The sequence below is a fragment of the Pelodiscus sinensis genome, chromosome 5, assembly GCF_052426305.1.
Source record: "Pelodiscus sinensis isolate ZL-2025 chromosome 5, ASM5242630v1, whole genome shotgun sequence".
In the NCBI taxonomy this organism is placed as follows: Eukaryota; Metazoa; Chordata; order Testudines; family Trionychidae; genus Pelodiscus; species Pelodiscus sinensis.
Genome location: NC_143056.1, coordinates 6,903,571 through 6,923,307, shown reverse-complemented (window position 1 = coordinate 6,923,307; position 19,737 = coordinate 6,903,571). Strand labels below are relative to the sequence as shown.

Sequence of the window (19,737 nt, the reverse complement as noted above, 5' to 3'; positions counted from 1 at the left end):
TATTTCCCTAGGAGGGTGGGGAAGCACTGGAATGGGTTACCTAGGGAGGGGGTGGAATCTCCACCCCTAGAGGTGTTTAAATCTTGGCTTGACAAAGCTCTGGGGGATTGGTCCTGCTTTGGGCAGGGGGTTGGACTTGACTCCTGAGGTCTCTTCCAGCCCTGGGATTCTAGTGTGCTCCTGAGACGGAATAGCTGCCACCTTCCCACTCCTGCCTCTTCAGCCTGGGAAGCACAGTAGGGGCCACCAGAGAGCAGAGCACCGTAGTGCATAGGGGTGTTCTTATGTAACAGGGTGTGCATTCCCTGCACTGGGCTAGAATGGGTTAAAACCCTGTAGGTGGAGGAAGTCCCGCCCTGCCGGCCAGACTGGGCATGCTCCAAGGGCTGGGGGAGTATAAAAGGGAGCAGCTCAGCTCAGTCTGGGCTGGGTGTTGGGGAGGAAGGACCTGCTAAGGGTGCACCAGCGGTAACCCAGCCAGAGACCCATACGACAGGAGCCGGAGAGCCGGGAGACTGCACTGAGCCTCCAGAGCTGGTGGAGCCTCCGAGAGAGACTCGTACTGCAGAGCCTGAAGACCCGAAAACCACATAGATCAACCCCCTACTGGGGCTGCTGCCCCAACCCCTTAGATTATGGCCACTAGGCTGTGCTGCCCTGAATCCAAGAGCTGCACTACTGACTCTGGCCACTAGGCTGTGCTGCCTTGAATCGAAGAGCTGCACTACTGACTCTGGCCACTAGGCAGTGCTGCCCTGAACCCAAGGGCTACACTGCTGACTCTGGCCACTAGGCTGTGCTGCCCTGAACCCAAGGGCTACACTACTGACTCTGACCACTAGACTGTGCTGCCCTAAACCCAAGAGATGCGCTACTGACTCTGGCCACTAGGCTGTGCTGCCCTAAACCCAAGAGATGCGCTACTGACTCTGGCCACTAGGCTGTGCTGCCCTGAACCCAACAGCTGCACTACTGACTCTGACCACTAGCCTGTGCTGCCCTGAACCCAACAGCTGCACTACTGACTCTGACCACTAGCCTGTGCTGCCCTGAACCCAACAGCTGCACTACTGACTCTGGCCACTAGGCTGTGCTGCCCTGAACCCAAGAGCTGCACTACTGACTCTGGCCACTAGGCTGTGCTGCCTTGAATCCAAGAGCTACACTACTGACTTCTTGTTGCCTCAAGGTGAGGGCCTAACTCAGGTCACGGATGGGCCAGTAGCAGTGCAAGTGGTGTCTACACACCCGTATGGCCTCTCTCTCTCGAGACAGGGCAGGCAGACACTGAGGCACGCCGTTTATAGTAAGATTAGTACATCCCCACATCTGGCGGGGCAAGACTGACTTGCATGTGGGACGGCCATCCCAGGGAGGGGTGGGAATTGGGGAGGGCAGGGCCGGGGCTGTCCAGACCCCCCTCAGCCACCCTGCGCTGCTCATAGGCTCGGGCTGCATTTCAGACCCAGGGCAAAGGTCGAACGACCAGCCCTCAGTGAGACACCCCCTCCAGCTGGGAAAACTGGAGTCACCGGCAAATCGCCCCAACCAGGGGGAGAGTTACTCATTCTCCCCGCCATCAAAGGGCGATTTTCCCAAGTTAGCGTCTGATCCTGCAGAGAGCTCCGGGGCGAGGTGCCCTACGCACATTGCCGCTTTTGCTCCTGACCCAACAAACATAACATGAAGGGCAGCCTAGTGGCCAGCCCTCAGCACCCTCCAGACGGTGCCACGCTGTCCCCGCCCTGCCGGCCGTCAGAGCCTCCTGGAGCGCACCACTCAGCACTCCGGCGGCGATTGAAAGGGCCCAGGGCTCTGATGGAGTGCCACTAACACAGGGAATGCAGTAAGCATCAGTAGAGGGCACCCAGAGTATTTAAAGGGATACTCCCCAGCAATATTCCCTCTAATTTTGTCCATCTGCGTGCAGAATAAATTTTGTTGTGTGCACTGAGGCATGTGTGAATGTGCACCACCACTAGACACACATGCTGCCAGCTGTGGGCGCCTGCTAATCAGATGGGTGGCGCCATCTAGTTAAGACTTGCTAAATTGATCTCAGAGTGTGCTCCCACCGATGGCTGGTGCTCCTGCCTCTTGCCAGGAGTAAGGGAAGTCGATGGGAGCATTTGCTCCTGTCAGCCTCCTGCTGGGGGAATGCCACCAAGCTCGGCATAAGGGAAACTAACTCCAGCTGTGTATTCTACATGGCTGGAGTTGTGTACCATAAGCCGAGCTGTTGGGTCTAGTGTAGACCTGGCCTAAGGGAAATGATCCCCAAAGGAAGAACCAATTTCCACCTTTCCGAGGCTAGGATATTGGGGAAAGAGACCCATCCTAACACGGGATGTACTCCCAAGACTTTTAAGATAGCAGTTTGTTACTTCTCTGCTACCAGCCTGCACCAGGAACTTTGTAATTGGTGTATATAATGTGGTTCCTTTAACAATTTTATTCTCATTCTTTTCTTCTCATTTATTAATAGAATTTAGGATTTTAGATGATAAGGATTGGCCCAGCATGTTCTTTTGGGTAAGCTCTGAGGTATAAATGAACCTAGGAATGTCACTGGCCCTTAGGGATCAGAAGAAACGGTTCGGAGTAGGTGAGATTGGTTTTTCATAACTTATCTGTGTGCGGGGTGGTGCTGGTTGTGCTACAGGGAAAGTTGGGGTGTCTAATGGGATTGCTTGGGTGACTTCTGGCTGGCCACTGTGGCAAACAGAAGTGCTTTTTGTGACTGGTTTGGTGCCTTGCAGTGGAGTACATTAATAAGACATTGAAATCGCTTTGTGGACCAGCCACTCGAGGGGAACAAAGATAGTGGATCTAGCACTAGACTAGGGCGCTGAGGACCAGGGTTCTATTCCTGGTGCTACCAGGGGCCTGCTGGGTGACCTTTACTAAGTTGCTGCCCCTCCCCATGGCTCAGTTTTCCCCTGGGGGTGATGATTGACCTCCCTTGTCGAGCATTTCGAGATCTATGGCTGGCAAGTGCTAGTGCTATTCGCATGGGGCGCGGCGTCGGCGTCAGGAGGCTCTCAGTACGGGTGTTATGGCAGCTCTGAGGTCGGGGATACAAGCGCTGTTCGAGCATGTTCGGGAGCAGAGTGAAATAGTGGCCGTCGGCCATGCTATCGTTACCATGGCAACAGGATTCTCTCTCACTGCAAAGGACCCTTTTTTGATAACACCGTCAGAGTCCCAGAGGCCCAGACGAGGCGTCAATATTTCACCTGGTAATGTGAATTCCCGGCTGCAAACTAGGCAGTGCTCATTTGCTTCTTCACTGACGTGAGCCTAAGGAATGGCGGCGTGTATGGTCCTTTTAGCGCTCGTCAGTGCGTTAAACACACACGGCTGGGCTGCGCGCCGCTTTCACAACTGCGTCTGGCTACTTCCTTGGCTGCTACCCCGCCGGGGCTTACCTTACTCCCAGCCGCTGGCTGGGACCTGTAACACTGCCTGGGATTCTTCCGTCCCAAGTGCAGGACTCTGCACTTGTCCTTGTTGAATCTCATCCGATTTCTTTTGGCCCAATCCTCTAATCTGTCCAGGTAACTCTGGACCCTATCCCTGCCCTCCAGCGTATCTACCTCTCCCCCTAGCTTAGTACCTCTCCCCTAGCTTAGTGTCATCCGCAAACTTGCTGAGGGTGCAATCCATCCCCTCATCCAGGTCATTAATAAATATGTTGAACAAAACCGGCACTTCAGACACTCCCATACGTGTATGAATACTTTTCCGCTTTCCTAGTCTCACTAATATTCTATGCCGGGATCCTATAGCGCTTTGCAAACAATCATTCACAATCCCCTTGTGAGTCAAGGTCACTGCTCTCATTTTGCAGATGGCACACCGGCAGGGGTGGCCCGAGGCGGGCTGCTGGCACCCCAGGTGGAATGCACAATCGGTGCCCCCGCCTCCACAGCCCTCAATGGCGTGATGTCATCATTACGCGCCCCGTGTAACACAGCACCTTAGGTGACATCCTAGTCAGCCTATACACACTGGACGCCCCTGTGCACTGGGAAACAAGGAGATGGTTGCAGCAGCCGAGAGCAAAGCCCTAGTACAGATGAATTATGCCAGAGTAAACTAGGACTTGCTCTGGTTTCGCACTGGGCAAAGCAGCAGAAGGCCCAGTTTATACTGGTCTACTGTAGAACCACCAGCAGGTGGAACTGAACATGGGACCTTTGGAGCTTAATGTAGGCACCTCTACAGCTTGAGCTATAAAGCCAGTTGGTTCCAGAGCTCCCTGGCTCTTCTCTCTCTCTGTAAGTGGTCGAAGTGCCATTCCATGGGACTGTGAGCCACTCCCTCTAGGGCTATGTCTACACTCGCAGCTTCTTGTGCGAGTAATATGCAAAAAAAGCTAAGCATGGAATATCGCCGAGCCTCATTTGCATACCTAATGAGCCACTATTTTGTGCAATGCCGTTACACCTATTACTTTTCAGGAAGAACAGCATTGCGCAAGAGGGTTTTTCTTGTGCAAGAAGGGGCAGTGTAGATGCTCCTTGCGCAAGAGCCTCTTCTGAAAAAAATGGTGGCTCATTAGGTATGCAAATGAGGCTCGGCGATATTCCACGCTTAGCCTCATTTGCATATTACCCGCGCACGAAGCCGCGAGAGTAGACATAGCCTAGGTGTGTGGGTTGCAACTGCACCTGCACAGGGGTTTTACCTGGTGTGGGTATCTCAGCGGCGGCATGCATTTGCCCGTAGTCACGTCAGTCAGCACTCAATCCAGGAGACAATCCAGGAAATCCAGCTTCTGGGCTGTGCAGTAACACCAAGACCAGGCTATGCCCTACATGTGTATTATTTATCTAAAAGCAAACAAAAAGCTTTGGTCATTTCCCAGTGCAATTACAGCTTTCGCAAGTGGCTGTTTGTGCTGCTATTACTCTCCGCGCAGGCCGAGCTCGGGTCCCCATGGCGTACAAGGAAATGGCGGGGGAAGGCACATTACGATGCTTTAATAATCTACCAGGGAGATGCTTTCAAAGCGCAAGAACAATTGGCGTCATGCGGACAACACGGCATTGTCTGTGATCTCTTATTCATCGACACTGTTCAGACTCTGCTTTGCTAGTGGAACTGCTTTGAAATGCAGCTGCCATTCGTCCAAGATGAAAAGGAAACTGTTCTTTCACTCATATATTTTCATGAGTCTTTTTATGCCTTAGCCTATTATGTTTAACCCCTCCTGTGACCAGAAATCAGACACGCTTTCTGTCAACTCTACCACATTAGACTGGTGTTGCGAGAGAGACACCAGCTTGGGAAATCAAACTGAGCAGGGGAAACGAGAAGGAAAAGCCAGCTTGTTAGGCTGGAGAGAGCTTAATTAAAGGTGAGCAGAAATCAAGCCAGTGAGAAATCACCTTTACAGAATGCAGGAACTTAAATCAAGTCCATAACTCAAAGGAACCCATTACCGACCACTGAATCAAATGATCAACCATGTCACAGATAGGGGATGGCACATAAAGGTAACTGAAAGGCTGTGTCCTAGGCGGTGATAGCGCTTGATCGAATCCAGTCCCCTGTTGCTAACGAAGCTGCTGCTTTGCTCTAGAAAACCAGACCTGGGTGGTTTTGGAGGCCAATGACAACAATTCAGATTTCACTGCGCACGTCTGAAAATACCTATGGTATAGCTATGGCCCCTGTGATAACAGGGCGTATCACAATCTATACTTATTCCTGCAATGTGTCTGAGCTAGGAAGAGCTATTTACCCTGCTTTATAGACAGGGTGCTAAGGCAACGAAAGATGATGTGACTTGACCAAGGTCGTTTCCATAGTCTGTGGCAGAGCAGGGACCTAAATGAAGGTCTCCAACTAGCATCCTAACCATGGGAACATCTGAGTTCTTAAAGCTACCAAGAGTGTCTCAAAAAACGTTTTATTTACCTCCTCAGACCTGATTTTTGTCACCAAATTTCAGACTACAGTGTGGTATTAATCAACACATCTTTAGCATGGTTCCCTTAACCCCCTGCAATAGCCATAAGTTAGAGAGATTCCTGATTAAACCAGCATCACTTATCTTACTGACACTAACAAGAGATTTCCTTTGAATGTCCAGAGCTACCTTACAGCACCTAAATAGAGACTTGCAGAAAAACCTCAACCTCAGAGGGGGCTTAAAAACAGCATAAAATTCACTTTTCCCAATTGACATAATTAAGGTGGTGACAGTATCGGGAAACTTTGATTTGCATGAATCAGTAATTAGTTGAAATAGCAATGAATGACAGTTTAAATATAGGAAAAATCCAACATGGCAGACCACAGTGGCAGAGACGGAAATGACCTAGTTTAAATTTAGACAGTGGAAAATTCCAGAAAGATTCCAATATTTGAAAATAATTTAGAAAGTTGTTGCAACTCAAGGGGAGGGGCTCTGCATCTAAAAATAAGTATGAAGCGATGCGGGAGGAGCTTTGGCATCTAAAAATTGGGATGGCTTCAGGGGAAAGATCAAAGCTGATTGGCTGAGAGAAGTTGACCTTGTCAATAAATACATGCCAATAAATAAGGCTGATAGCGAGTTGGGTTTGGGGTTCTGGGAAGAGCAAGAGTGATGAGACAATTAGGGGAGGCGGGTCTACCTGGAAGAGCAAGAAACCCCAAGGATCAGCAGCAGCAGAATTCAGAGGTCAGCAGCAGCAGAATTGCCAGCAGCTACCGCAGACGGAAGAAGCAGCAGTGAAATCACACCCTCGCGGATCAGTCAGATCGATAGACAGAGGAACATTTGAATGTAAGTGCCCGTCCAATCTTCTTTTCTATTATTTAAGAGTATATGGATCTGTCTGTAAATAAAACTGGAAGCCTGCACCGTGAATGAGATCTCCCCTACCCATCCTCTAACGGCTTGGCCAGCGTCGACAGGCTGTTAAATATTAAATGTTCTGTAATGATCATTTTTCCTATGTGTCTCTAGAGACCGCCCATACCACACTGTATTGAGCACAGGGGTTAAAGTACAACACTGAAACTAAAAACTTTTGCATATATGGGGAATTTATATGCACGTTATGTAGAAACGACTGCATTTCCTGTATGTGTTAAATATCCTGTGCCCCTTCTATTCTTATGTGTTGTTGTGCCACTTTAATTATGCACCATGTTGGACACACAGCCTGAGGGTGCTGCAGCGCCTCCCCACCCCTACTTCCTGCACCTATGGGCTCACAGGCCTTTATGTAAGGCCTGCTCCAAACCCCAGCGAACTCAATGGAAACACTCCCAGAGTGATTCTACACTGCACCCGGAGCTCGAAATAAGCAACACCATTTGAGCTACACAAATTGCGTAGCTTCTTTCGAGTCCATTTCAAAATAGCTTATTTTGAAATCTGGCGCTGTCTGCACAGCCTTTATTTCAAAATAAAGCGCCACTCCGAACCGTCCCTTACTCCTTGTGGATTGAGGTTTGCAGGGAGATCGGAACAGCGAGCCTGTTATAGTTTGAAATAACGGGTGCGCTCAGAAGACGTGGAATAGCTATTTTAGGATAGCTGCAGTGTAGATGTAGCTCCAGTGACTTCAGTGCACTTTGGATTGGGCCCATGGGTAAGGAGATAGAAAGTGCTGCTCCATTCCCACCTCCCCACGGTCGCCCCTGGGCATTTGCTGTGACGGCCCAGACCCGGGGCTGGGTGCCGGCTGCACCTCATGAGAAGGCGCAATTCTGAGGTCTCCTTTGGCCTGAGACATAGCGGGAAGAATAGAAGAATGCACCCAAAGAGAGTGTGGAGGAAGGTGAACGTCAGGGGCAGGCTGTGAAAGCCTTTGAGGAAGGGAACCCAGTCAGGATTCCAGCTGGAAGCATGTTGCCTGTTGGTCTAAGCGACAAACACGCACGCACTGCATCGGCAGCCATCTTGTACATCCTCTGGCAAGGCCTCAGCTGGGGTATAGGGACCAGTGTGAGGCACTGCACTTAAGGAAACATGAGAACAAATAGGAGGCAGTCAGAGGAGAGCTACGAATACACAAAGTTTAGAAAATGTGACCTGTGAGGAAAGGTTGAAAGAATTGGGTATGTTTAGTTTAGAGAAGAGAAAGCTGGGGAGGGAGCCATGGTAACAGTCTTCACATTTGTAAAGAGGAAGGCGATCAGTTGCTCTCCATAGCCACCAGGAGCGGCCCAAGGTCGGCTGCAGCAGCTGGCGCCCCAGGCGGAACGAGCAATCGGCGCCCCCACCTGCACGGCCGTCAATGGAGTGATGTCATCATTGGGTGCCCCGGGCACCCTTTGACGTCATCATCGGGTGCCCCATTGAAGGCGGCGCCTTAGGCGACGGCTGAGTCGGCCTATAGTCACGGGCTGCCCTTGATAGCCACAGAAGGCAAGACAAGAAATAATCAGCTTATTCTGCAGCAAGGTTAATTTAGGTTGGATATTCGGACAAACTTTCCCTGTCAGAGGGTAGTTAAACTTTGGACTAAGTGACCCAGGAAGGCTGTGGAATCTCCACCACTGGAGGTTTACAAGGCCATATCTTCACTCCAGGGAAGATTGATGCTGCCACGATCGATTGTCTGAGTTTGATTTAGCGGGTCTAATAAAGACCCGCTAAATCAAACTCAGAGGGCGTCCCCTTCAGTGGCTGGTACTCCTGCTCCTGTGAGGAATAAGGGAAGCTGACAGGAGCATTTGCTCCCATTGGCCTCCTGCTGTGGGAACGGCAGGGAAACTCGAATCAAGTACGTCAACTCCAGCTATGTATTAACACAGCTGGAGTTACGTATCTTAATTCAATCTTCCCCTTTAGTGTAGACCCAGCCTAACAAGAGATTAGATAAACATCTGTAAGGGATGGTCTAGGTTTACTGAATCTGGCTCAGTGAAGCAGGCTGGACTTCCAGTCCTATGATTTTATTAGAAACAGAGCAAGTAGCAATGTCTAAGGTTACAGCTGCCCAAAGCTTTTCATTATAAGAGACTGTTGTCAGTTGCCTAAAATTTTGCCACCCAAACTGTGTGGGCTGAATCTTTTCTAGCCAGGTTACTGCCTAATATGTATTTTGCTGGAAAGTTTCCTCTAAAACAGTTCAATGGTTTGTCAGAACAAAGGATCATATTTTCCCTTGTTAAAAAGAAACAGACCTTGCTACGATTTTGTTGACACCCTGCAGTGCCTTCATGCTGTCAAGCAGGGACTTGAAATTTGGCAGAGAGGTCATCCTGGTTGCCAGGCACGTGCGTATTGCCATTTCTGTGAAAATCAGTCTAAATCTGTCCAAATTATAATCCCCTGGAAAAAAAACCCTCAGTGTGCACATGCTCTATAGAGACGTGCTAGCACTGAACAGCTGCAATTGACAACGATTCTATCTGCAGTGAGCATGCTCCAGTTCAGGGCTGCATGGGCAGAGCTGGCCTTTTGCTGAAATTACTTCTTTCTGCTTCTTGGGGGCCACCGGGCACCAGCCCCGAGCGGGGAGACTGTCTCTCCTGTACTCTCAGTGGCACCCGGGCAGCATGGAGGGCTCCTGCTGACAAAATAGTATGTGATTATGTAATTAAAAATGGTATTATCATCATGCACAGAAGGGGGTGAATTCAGGCAGAACGGGCAATTGTAATTTTGGCATTTCCTAACTTTTGACTTTGCAACCTTAAATGATGCTCTTTTAACACAGCTGTTTGGATGTAATACACATGGGATTGGTATACAATCCACCCTTTTGCTAATTTTTCACAGCAAACGGGAAGGACGTCCATCCAGCTGGATGAACCAACAGCTGTGAGTTTTGAGCTTTCGCAACATATCTTGGGGAGCTCCAGCATATTTCAGGAGAGCTATGTCGATTCACACCAGCTGAAGACCTGGTCTGGAGAGGCGGGCATGGATGAGACATACAATAGAGTACAGTGTATGAAATCCTGCATAGAGGCCCACCCACACCTCTAAGCATAACAGTTAGAGATATGTCAGGAGCTTTAACAGCACACACTTACTCACCACTGCAGCACGGTTATGGTCAGTCGCACATACAGTAAGTTCCAGCTTCCTTTGTCATTTACCCATAATAACCTGCTCTCTCATGAGGCTATATCTACACTGCTCAGTTATTTCAGAATAAACTCTTCCGCAATAGAAGCTTCAGGGGGTAGCCGAGTTAGTCTGTTACAGAAAAAAAAAATGGTCTGGTAGCACTTTATAGACTAACAAAACATGAAGATGGAATCATGAGCTTTCAAAATAGCACGTTTACACTGCAGGGAGGCCTCAAAATTAGTCCAAGGCAGGCTTCCATAATATAGACGTGCTATCTCGATTTAGAGCCCCAGGAGGAATAACTTAGAATGGCCCTGATGAGGGGCTATTTCAAAATAGCAAAAGTGGAGCGTCTACACGCGCTTTATTTCGAAATAGCTATTTCAGAAGAGGCGGTATGCTTCACAGAATGAGGTTTACAGAAGTCGGAATAAGTCATCTGTTCGAAATTATTGCGAAATAGCGGCATGGCTGTGTAGACGCTCGCATAGTTATTTCGGAATAACAGCCGTTATTCTGCAATAACTTTGCTGTGTAGACACACCCTCAAAGGGCTTCAGATCCAGCACTGGCAACATAACTCATCTTTCCACTCCTGCTCCACCACCTCATGCCTCCTTCAACCTCTTCCTTCAAATCCTTCTTTCATCAACACTTTCAAAAACTATATTAATTTTGGTTCAACCTAAAACTAATTGTTTAATCTCTTGGATTTGCCAGCAAACCCAGCAAATCCATTACATACCAGCTCTCATTTCTAATCCCCACACACTTCCTTTCCACCACTGGGGTCCCTTGAACTGTCTTGCATTTATTTGCCTTCTCTTAGTTAGATGTTAACCTCTTCTGGTGCAGGAATGTGTTTTATCCGTGCATCTAAGGTGCTGCAAAAATTAATGACTGCGCCACTTCTGTTTATTATTAAACAATCTTATCGGCAGCAGATCCACAAATACCACCCTTCGCCCCCCTCTGATTGACGGTGCTCAGACACCTTCCTGCCACTACCCATCCCATTTCTACACTATCCATTCATTGTTCTTCTGTCTGGCCAATAGAACAATAAGGCTTTCTTCTTTTGGCCCAGTTTGGAGGAAAACAAACAGCTTAACACTGTTGCTTTAAACAGGCAGGGTTGGCAGTTTGCCGCCTTGGGGCTAGGGATTCATTAAATGGATGAATCGAGGAACCAGTTAAAACCTAGATCAGCCCCTTGCTTTGTTCCAAAGCGCCCCGTGAACTCAGAACAAACTCCTTTTGGGCATCACAAAAGTGTAGTTAATTTAATGGGGGTTTTTAGCGAGTTAGTCTGCTTCTTTTTGCTCTGTGGTTGTAGCTGGTACTGGAAGAGGATCACAGAATCACAGAAAAGCAGGGCTGGCAGGGACCTCAAGAAGTAGAATCGTAGAATCACAGAGCTGGAAGAGACCTCAGGAGGTCGTCCAGCCCAGCCCTCTGTGCTGAGGCAGGACCAAGTAAACAGAGCCCATCCCTGAGGGTATGGCTACGCTGCATTCCTCTTTCGAGAGAGGAATGCAAATGCCGGCGAGCGAAATTGCAAAGGAAGCGCAGATTTGAATTTCCCGAGCTTCATTTGCATAATCACGTCCGGGCGCTTTTTCGAAATACCCTATTTCGAAAGACAAAACACTGTTTAGACGCGGTTATTTTGAGAAAAAACCCTTCTTTCGAAATAACCCTTAAACCTCATTTTTTAAGAAAAATGCAGTGTAGACATACCCTCACAGGCGTTTGTCCAAGCTGTGCTTAAAATAACAAGGGTTCCACAACATCTCCTGGAAGCCTGTTTAACAACCCTTGGAATTAGAAACATTTCCCTAATATCTAACTGTAACCAGGCAAACTCTCACTGTCAGAAGCGCCTCCTGCTGGTCACTCGGGAATTAGCTCGTTCAGCCCTGGAGCGCCCCCTTTTGGTCAGTGTCCCACCCACAGTTACCTGTTTTTTCTCCACCTCTGGGTACTGCCGTGCCACAGTGGCCCACACTCTGGGGTCCTCCCCCTCTGGGAACCCCCAACCCCTTAGGCCCACCTTGCCTCAGTGACCCACTGTCAGTCTTCATCTAAACCTTCATCAGGGGCAAACTGCAGCCTAAAATGGCCGCCCCTCATTGGCAAGGGGGTGTAGATCCGCTGCCATCACCTACCCTGGCTGCCTCCCTGCAGCCCTAGTACCCTGAGGCCTCACTTCAGGTCCTGCAGCCTAGAAATTTGCCTGGCCAGAGCTTCCCCAGCCTTTCTCCAGCCCTGCTCTAAGTCAGGAAACCTCTAGCTTCCCTGGCAGCCAGGTCCACAGCTAGAGCAAGAGTCTCTTCCCTTCCAGGAGCCTTTATTTATACCCCCTCAGCTGGGCCCTACTTAGCTAGTCTGCCTCCACTGTGGCGCTTTGCTTTCTCAGCCCTCTTCAAGCTGGGTTTTACCCTTAAAGGGCCAGCGTGGGGCCCCGTCACACTAACCTACATCTCCCTTGCTGCTGATTAAACCTCTTGCTAGTTGTTCTGCCCTCAGTGGTGTCACGTTATTGGATTGGAATGTGAACAGGCAGATCGCTGCAGCACCCACAGGTGGTGTTTGCTCCAAGTTCTGTCCAACGTGATGGGAGGTGTCAAAGGAAAGCTTACGCTCTCCTGATTCCGTGTATGCTACTCACTTGTAGGAGTTTTGTATTTGAAGTTATGAATATGGGCTCTGTTCGTGTATTGTAAATGTTCTTCATGGACAACGGCTCGCAGAGAGGCCAATACACCCCTGAGGAATGCGTCTGGAAACCTGCAAACCAGCCAGTACGTGATGGCTACTTGCAGGAAAGACACTGACAGGTCACTTGACCATGTGACCAGCTCCAGTTTGGGAGACACCAGGAATATAAAAGTACCATGAGGCCATCTCCAACTTGTCTTTAATCCTGCTCCTGATTCCAGGTGCACCCTTGTGAGGGACAGAGAGCAGGGAAGGATTGCTGACCCATCCTGACACACGATGTACACCAGAGACTTTTAAGCCCTCAGTTTGTTACATCTCTGCCAAGAGCCTGCATCAAGCACTTGGTGATTGGTGTATGTAACGTATTCTCTTTAGCAATCTCACTCTTAACCCTTTCCTTTCTTTTATTAATAAACCTGTAGGGTGCGTCTAGACTGGCAAGATTTTGCACAAAAGCAATTGCTTTTGCGCAAAATCTTGCCAGCTGTCTAAACTGGCCACGAGAATTTGTGCAAGAACACTGACGATCTAATGTAAAATTGTCAGTGTTCTTGCACAAGAACTCTGATGCTCCCGCTTGGGAAAAAGCTCTCTTGTGCAAGTGTTCTTGCGCAAGAGGGCCAGTGTAGACAGGGACAGGAATTTTTTGTGTAAGAAAGCCCCGATGGCGAAAATGGCTGCCGGAGTTTTCTTGCGCAAAACCACGTCTATCCTGGGCACAGATGCTTTTGCGCAAAAGAAAATCTTTTGCGCAAAGGCACTTGCCAATCTAGATGCTCTTTTGCGGAAATACTTTTAATGGAAAAACGTCTCCATTAAAAGTATTTCCGCAAAATCATGCCAGTCTAGACGCAGCCGTAGAGTTTAGATGCTAAAGGACTGGTCCAGTGGGCTCTTGTGGGTAAGATCCGAGGTATAAATTGATCTGGGACTGTGGCTGGTCCTTTGGGACCGGGAGAACCTGTTTGGAGTTGGTGAGATTGGGTTTTATAACCTCTCACCTAGGTAAGGCATGGGTCTGGTTCTGGCACAGAGAACACTGGGGTGTTTAAGGGGTTTTGCTTGTGAGGCTCCCTGCTGGCCAGATTGGCAGCTGGAGTGCTCTGGGTGACTGGTCTGGTGCCTTATAGAAGAGAAACCCAGTCTTGGGCTGTCAGTAGCCCTGGTTCTAAGCAATTTGCCCTGATCTGATGCTCTCAGCAGTGCCCAGAGCAACCAGACGTATTACAAGCAGATACAGCGCACAACTGATCACTATCCGCTTTATAACAGCCATTAACATATTTGCAGATGGTTATCACAGCCCTACTCAAGACTAAACATGCCTGGATTTTTTAACTCCTCCTCAGAGGCTAGGTTCTCCAAACCCTTTTCATTTTTGTTGCTCTCCTCTGGACTCTCTATCATCTGTCCACATTTCTCCAAAAGCGCAGTGCTCCGAATAGGGCCCAGCTCTCCAACGGAGGCCTCCGCCTGAGCAGAGCGGACCCGTGCCTCTCCAGTGTCTTACACACACAACCCTCCTGCTCATACACCCAAGAGGACATTAGCCTTGTGTGCAACTGGGTCCCATTCTTGACTCATTGTCAATCTGGGATGGGTGATAACTCCCCACACTCCTCTCAGCAGTATCACCACCCGGCCAGGTGTACCCTATTTAGGAGTTGTGCCTTTGATTTTCTTTCCTTCCTAAATGCAATACTTGGCCCTGGTCTGTACTGACGTTCACCTTGTGGAATGCAGACCTATCCTCCAACCTGTCAAAGTCACTTTGCTTTCTAACCCTGCCTTCCAATGTGCATATTTGCCTTAGTTTTGGGACCTCACCTGTGCCCCGTCAGTTCTTAAAAAGAACTGCGAATGGTTCCGAGATGGATGCAGCTAGTTCCTTATAGGGATGGAAACGGTTACCAGGGAAGCATTAGGCCTACTGGAGAGGTAACCAGTTAACTGGGCCGAATGGTGGGACAGTGGCACCAGCAGAAGTCCTACCACTACTACCCTATGTTTCCTTCTCACAGGGATGGCTGCAGACCTCCTAGCCTTGGGGGTACACAGCTTCTCCTCTTCTGCTGTAGGGAGTGATTCCTTATCGCCCGTATCCAGAACAGTGTAACGGTTCTCCAGTACCATGGTGGGAGGGTTGGGAGCAGGGGTGGAGCACTGTCTGCTGCCAGCATCCCCTTTGAACCATCTCCTCCGCCACCAGTGGTGTGTCAGCAGCCTTGTCTAGTGGGACAGCTACCTCAGCGGTCTCCACCTGAATACCCTCGTGGATTCGGATGCTCCTCAGCCAAGTCACCTTCTCCTGTAGCTCTCCCACCTGCTTCCTGAGAGATTCCACCAGCAGGCACCTTTCACATTGGGTGGTTCCCCCAGCCTGGATTTCAGTAAGTGGGAATTGCAAGCCACAGTCCCTGCAAAACCGCACCAGGATCTGGGTAGAGGCATCCAAGGTCAGGAGGTCTGTCTGGCTACAGGCACAGATGGAGGAGACAGTAGCAGTGCTGGCACAGGTGTTGCGGGTCTTCTAACCATATTATGACTCCCTCTGTCAAACTCCCTTGTCTGCAGCCCCCTGTCCGCTTCGCGAGTGTCTCCCAAGGGTCAACATCAATGCTGCACCTCTTTAAGTTATCCTTTAGCAAGTCCTTAGAACACTTCCGTTGTCGTTCCCTTCTTTCAGCTGAGAAAACAGCCTGTTTGGGAGGTGATGGTTTGGCATCCGAACAACGTGATCAGTCCAGCGAAGTTGCCGACAGGGGATGATTACCTCGACGCTGGTAGTCTTTACCTCTTCCAGAACACCGAAGTGTGAAAACATTGTCTGTATGACAGCCGGACAGGGCCCGAGGCTGATGTCAAGATTAAGCCTGCTGCTGCGCTAGGTGCTGTACACACATGCGCAGGTAGGACACATTTCCTGCCCTGAGGGGCTCTCACACTCTGTGGCCAAGCCAAACGAAGCATGAGAATGGAAGCGTTATCACCCCTGCTAGAACATATTTCAAGCCATCTCCACCCCAAAGAAGCTTGGATGCTTCCTATCCCCAATGAAGAGACCCTACGAACTTTGCATGAAGTGGAGCTCTGGAAGCCACTGCAGATAATAAGAGGACTCAGGTTGTCGGATGCTGGTGTAAGTGAACACAACTGGCCAGCTCATCTGACAAATTGGCATAGGTTTGTTGCCTTCAGTGGCATTGCACCAATTTACAGAAGATGGGCATCTGGCCCTTACTTTTCCCCGGGGTGTGTATTCCTTTGCTGCATTGCATGACCTCCTTAATAAAGACAAAAACAGGCCAAGATGACACCAAGCTATTTCAGTGGCCAAAGGATGGAAGGTCTGTTGGAGAAGGTCACCAGCCACTGGTGTTGCTTGAGGATATATGCAGTGCGGCATCTGGCAGACTATCCGGCCGTGTCGCCTGCTTGCCACGAACCACAGCGGAACGGGGGAGGAAGCACTATTGTTCTAGCTGCGTACCAAACAGGTGCACTGAGACTCCTGGACTCTAAATCGACGGATTCTCCTGTCGGTGTTAGTAGGAGTGCGAGACAAGTCAATTTATCATGCACAGCACAGGATGTACCCTATGGAAGGCCCCATGCAAAGGGAGTATGTCCTCCCCCCATTCGCTCCACCAGATTGGAACGGCTTCGTAAACCAAATGCAAAATAAGCCATTGACCAACAATAGACAAACACTGGTACATAATGTTCCCCTCCCGCCTAACAACCTACCAGGCATTTGGGAAATGAACATGTAATACGGACAGGCAGAACCAAACCTGGGATCCCTGGAGCTTAATGCACGAGCTTCTACTGCTTCAGCCAAAACCCAGCTGGTACTCAGCTGAGGGTGTAGAGCAAACTCTCTGGCTGTGTTTACACTGCACCCCTTTTCCAGAAAAGGGATGCAGATTAGACACATCGTTATTGCAAATGAAGCGGGGATTTAAATCTCCCCCGCTTCACTTGTATAAACATGGCTGCCGCTTTTTTCCGGCTCGGGGCTTTGCCGAAAAAAAGCGCCAGTCTAGCCGACGATCTTTCGGAAAATAAAGCCTTTTCCGAAAGATCCCTTATTCCTCTTAAAATCAGGAATAAGGGATCTTTCGGAAAAGGCTTTATTTTCCGAAAGATCCCCATCTAGGCTGGCGCTTTTTTCTGGCAAAGCCCCGAGCCGGAAAAAAGCGGCAGCCATGTTTATACAAGTGAAGCGGGGGAGATTTAAATCCCCGCTTCATTTGCAATAATGATGTGTCTAATCTGCATCCCTTTTCCGGAAAAGGGGTGCAGTGTAGACACAGCCTCTGTGAATAAGAACATAAGAACATAAGAACGGCCGTACTGCGTCAGACCAAAGGTCCTTCTAGCCCAGTATCCTGTCTGCCGACAGTGGCCAGCACCAGGTGCCACAGAGAGGGTGGACCGAAGACAATGATCAAGCGATTTGTCTCCTGCCATCCCTCTCCAGCCTCTGACAAACAGAGGCCAAGGACACCATTTTATCCCCTGGCTAATAGCCTTTTATGGACCTAACCTCCATGAAATTATCTAGCTTCTCTTTAAACTCTATTATAGTCCTAGCCTTCACAGCCTCTGTGCTGTGCGCCACTACATGGGACAGTGCACCACACCCAGCAGGTGTGTGGGTTACACACATTGTCCTTTTGCTTCTCTGGCCTACTCCTGCATTGAGCTAATCCTGGTTCCTTGTAAGGAGAACTGAATGAGGCTCCCTTCTGGGTGTGTTAACAGCTAACCCGAGAGTCAGGACAAAGGGGCAGGCGGGCGAAAGGCTTGCCTGCCCGGGGAAAAGGTTGGCTAGTAAAGCTACACTGGAGATGCACTTTATATCAGTTTCCCACGTGCAATAGACGACATCCACCACGCATTTTCATGCCCAAATAACCACCTCTCTCGCAGGGCTTTTGGCTGTAGAGACGTATGGCTGTAAGCACTCCTAAGAGACTTGGTTTACCAGCAAGCGTTTCTCGTGTCGACCTGACCCCAAACAACACGTCCTGAGCATTCCCAGCCCTGTGTGAGCTTGTCCTGAATTCTGACACCGTTCATGATAAGTCGGGCTGCCCCTAGACCTCTAGGCCAACTGATTAACAGTGCTCCTCACAGAGACGCTTATCTCGTCCCAGCGAACAGATAGGCAGGGAGGTGATCAGTATTCACTATGGAGAGACATTTCATTTCTGTTTAGCATTCCCCGAGACACTGAAACTTCACCCCAGCGTGGCTCTTCTTTCATGGCGGTGCTTGTCAGATGTTATCAGAAGGGGTCTGCTGCAAACCAGGTGTAACCCTATGGACGCTGGTGCAGGAACATGGTTATAAAACAAGAGAGAGAGCAAATGAAGATGGAGGGAGAACAACCCAAGACAGGACATTAGGTCACTGTGTGACTATAAGAATCAGGGGGTCGCAGTGTTAGTCTGAATCTGCAAAGACGGCGAGGAGTCCTGTGGCACCTTAGAGACTAACAGAAGTGTTGGAGCATAAGCTTTCGTGGGCAAAGACCCCACTTCGTCAGATGCATAATAGAGATAGAAATGTAGCCATGTTAGTCTGGTGTAGCTGAAACAAAAGACAGGACTATGTAGCACTATAAAGACTAACACGATGGTTTATTAGATGATGAGCTTTCATGGGCCAGACCCACTTCCTCAGATCTGAGGAAGTGGGTCTGTCCCATGAAAGCTCATCATCTAATAAACCATCTTGTTAGTCTTTAAAGTGCTACATAGTCCTGTCTTTTGTTCTATCAGATGCATGTAGTGGAAATTTTTACTACATGCATCTGACAAAGTGGGTCTTTGCCCACTAAAGCTTATGCTCCAACACTTCTGTTAGGGTATGTCTACCCTATCCCCCTAGTTTGAACTAGAGAGGCTAGTGAGGGTGACCGAAATTGCAAATGAAGCGCGGGATTTAAATATCCCACACTTCATTAGCATGTTCCCGGGTGGTCGCCATTTTGGAAATTGACTAGCCCGGAATAACTGCCCGCGTTTACACGCGGCAGTGAAACGGGAGTTCGAACTAAAGCCCTTAATTCGAATTAGCTGTTAAACCTCATTCCAGGAGAAATAACAGCTGAGGAAGTGGGTCTGGCCCACGAAAGCTCATCACCTAATAAACCATCGTGTTAGTCTTTAAAGTGCTACATAGTCCTGTCTTTTGTTTCAGACAAAACCATTTACTGTGGGCCCAAGTGGTGCAGTTCCGAACAGAAAATGTGACACTTGGTGAGCAGAAAGCATGTTCCCAGGAAGAGAAGGCCATAGTCCAGGCCTTCTGCCTGAAAGTTTTCTGGGAACCGCCAGAAGTTTGGGGGTTTCCTGAACCAACGCTGTCTCCTTTTCTTGCTCTGCCCTCCCACTGACCAGGCCAGAGAGGGGTAGGTTTGCTAGTTGGAGAAGCAGGACAGCCCAGTGTAAACTGACTGGCACACGCTCCTGTGAGAAGTTTCTGCATTTTTTGAGGGCCTTCATCATGCTCACAGAGCAGAAGCCGCACCACCAGGGCTGCGCGAAGAGCGAGAACCCGCTGCTTCATACCCTGCCTAGTTCTGACACCTCATGACCGATGCTGAGGGGAACGAGGTGGCCCAATTGCACTCATTTCAGTCTGGATGGAGCAAGGCGGTAAAAGCCTGGAGACCCGGACCAACCTGGACACATTTATTGACTTCTCTCACCATACTGACCACCAGCCACCTGAGCAAAAGGAGAAGACCGCTACCCTGACCCTACCTCACCCACACTTCTCCCAGGTAACCCTAGGGCCCCCACCACAGGTCGAGCTGGCCCACTGATGCATAGCCCTGAATTCCCCCAGATGGGGCCCTAATGCATTCAGGGGCTGAAGATAATTTCATAGATGCTGCCCGAGTCCTACAAATCAGCCCTGTACTTACAACGGCCGAAACCTCCCCTCCGCAGAATGGACTTGTGAAATAAGGA

At 49.5% G+C, this 19,737-nt stretch overlaps 1 protein-coding gene across 1 annotated transcript in view; it reads right to left on the bottom strand.

Moving 5' to 3' along the window:
* The window catches only part of FRMD6 (FERM domain containing 6), a 203,478-nt gene that overhangs the window by 160,893 nt on the left and 22,848 nt on the right, over window positions 1-19,737 (bottom strand). Inside the window, exon 2 of the mRNA XM_089778277.1 lies at window positions 4,691-4,835. The gene's annotated coding sequence lies outside the window, so the exon portion shown is untranslated. The remainder of the gene's footprint in view (window positions 1-4,690; window positions 4,836-19,737) is intronic.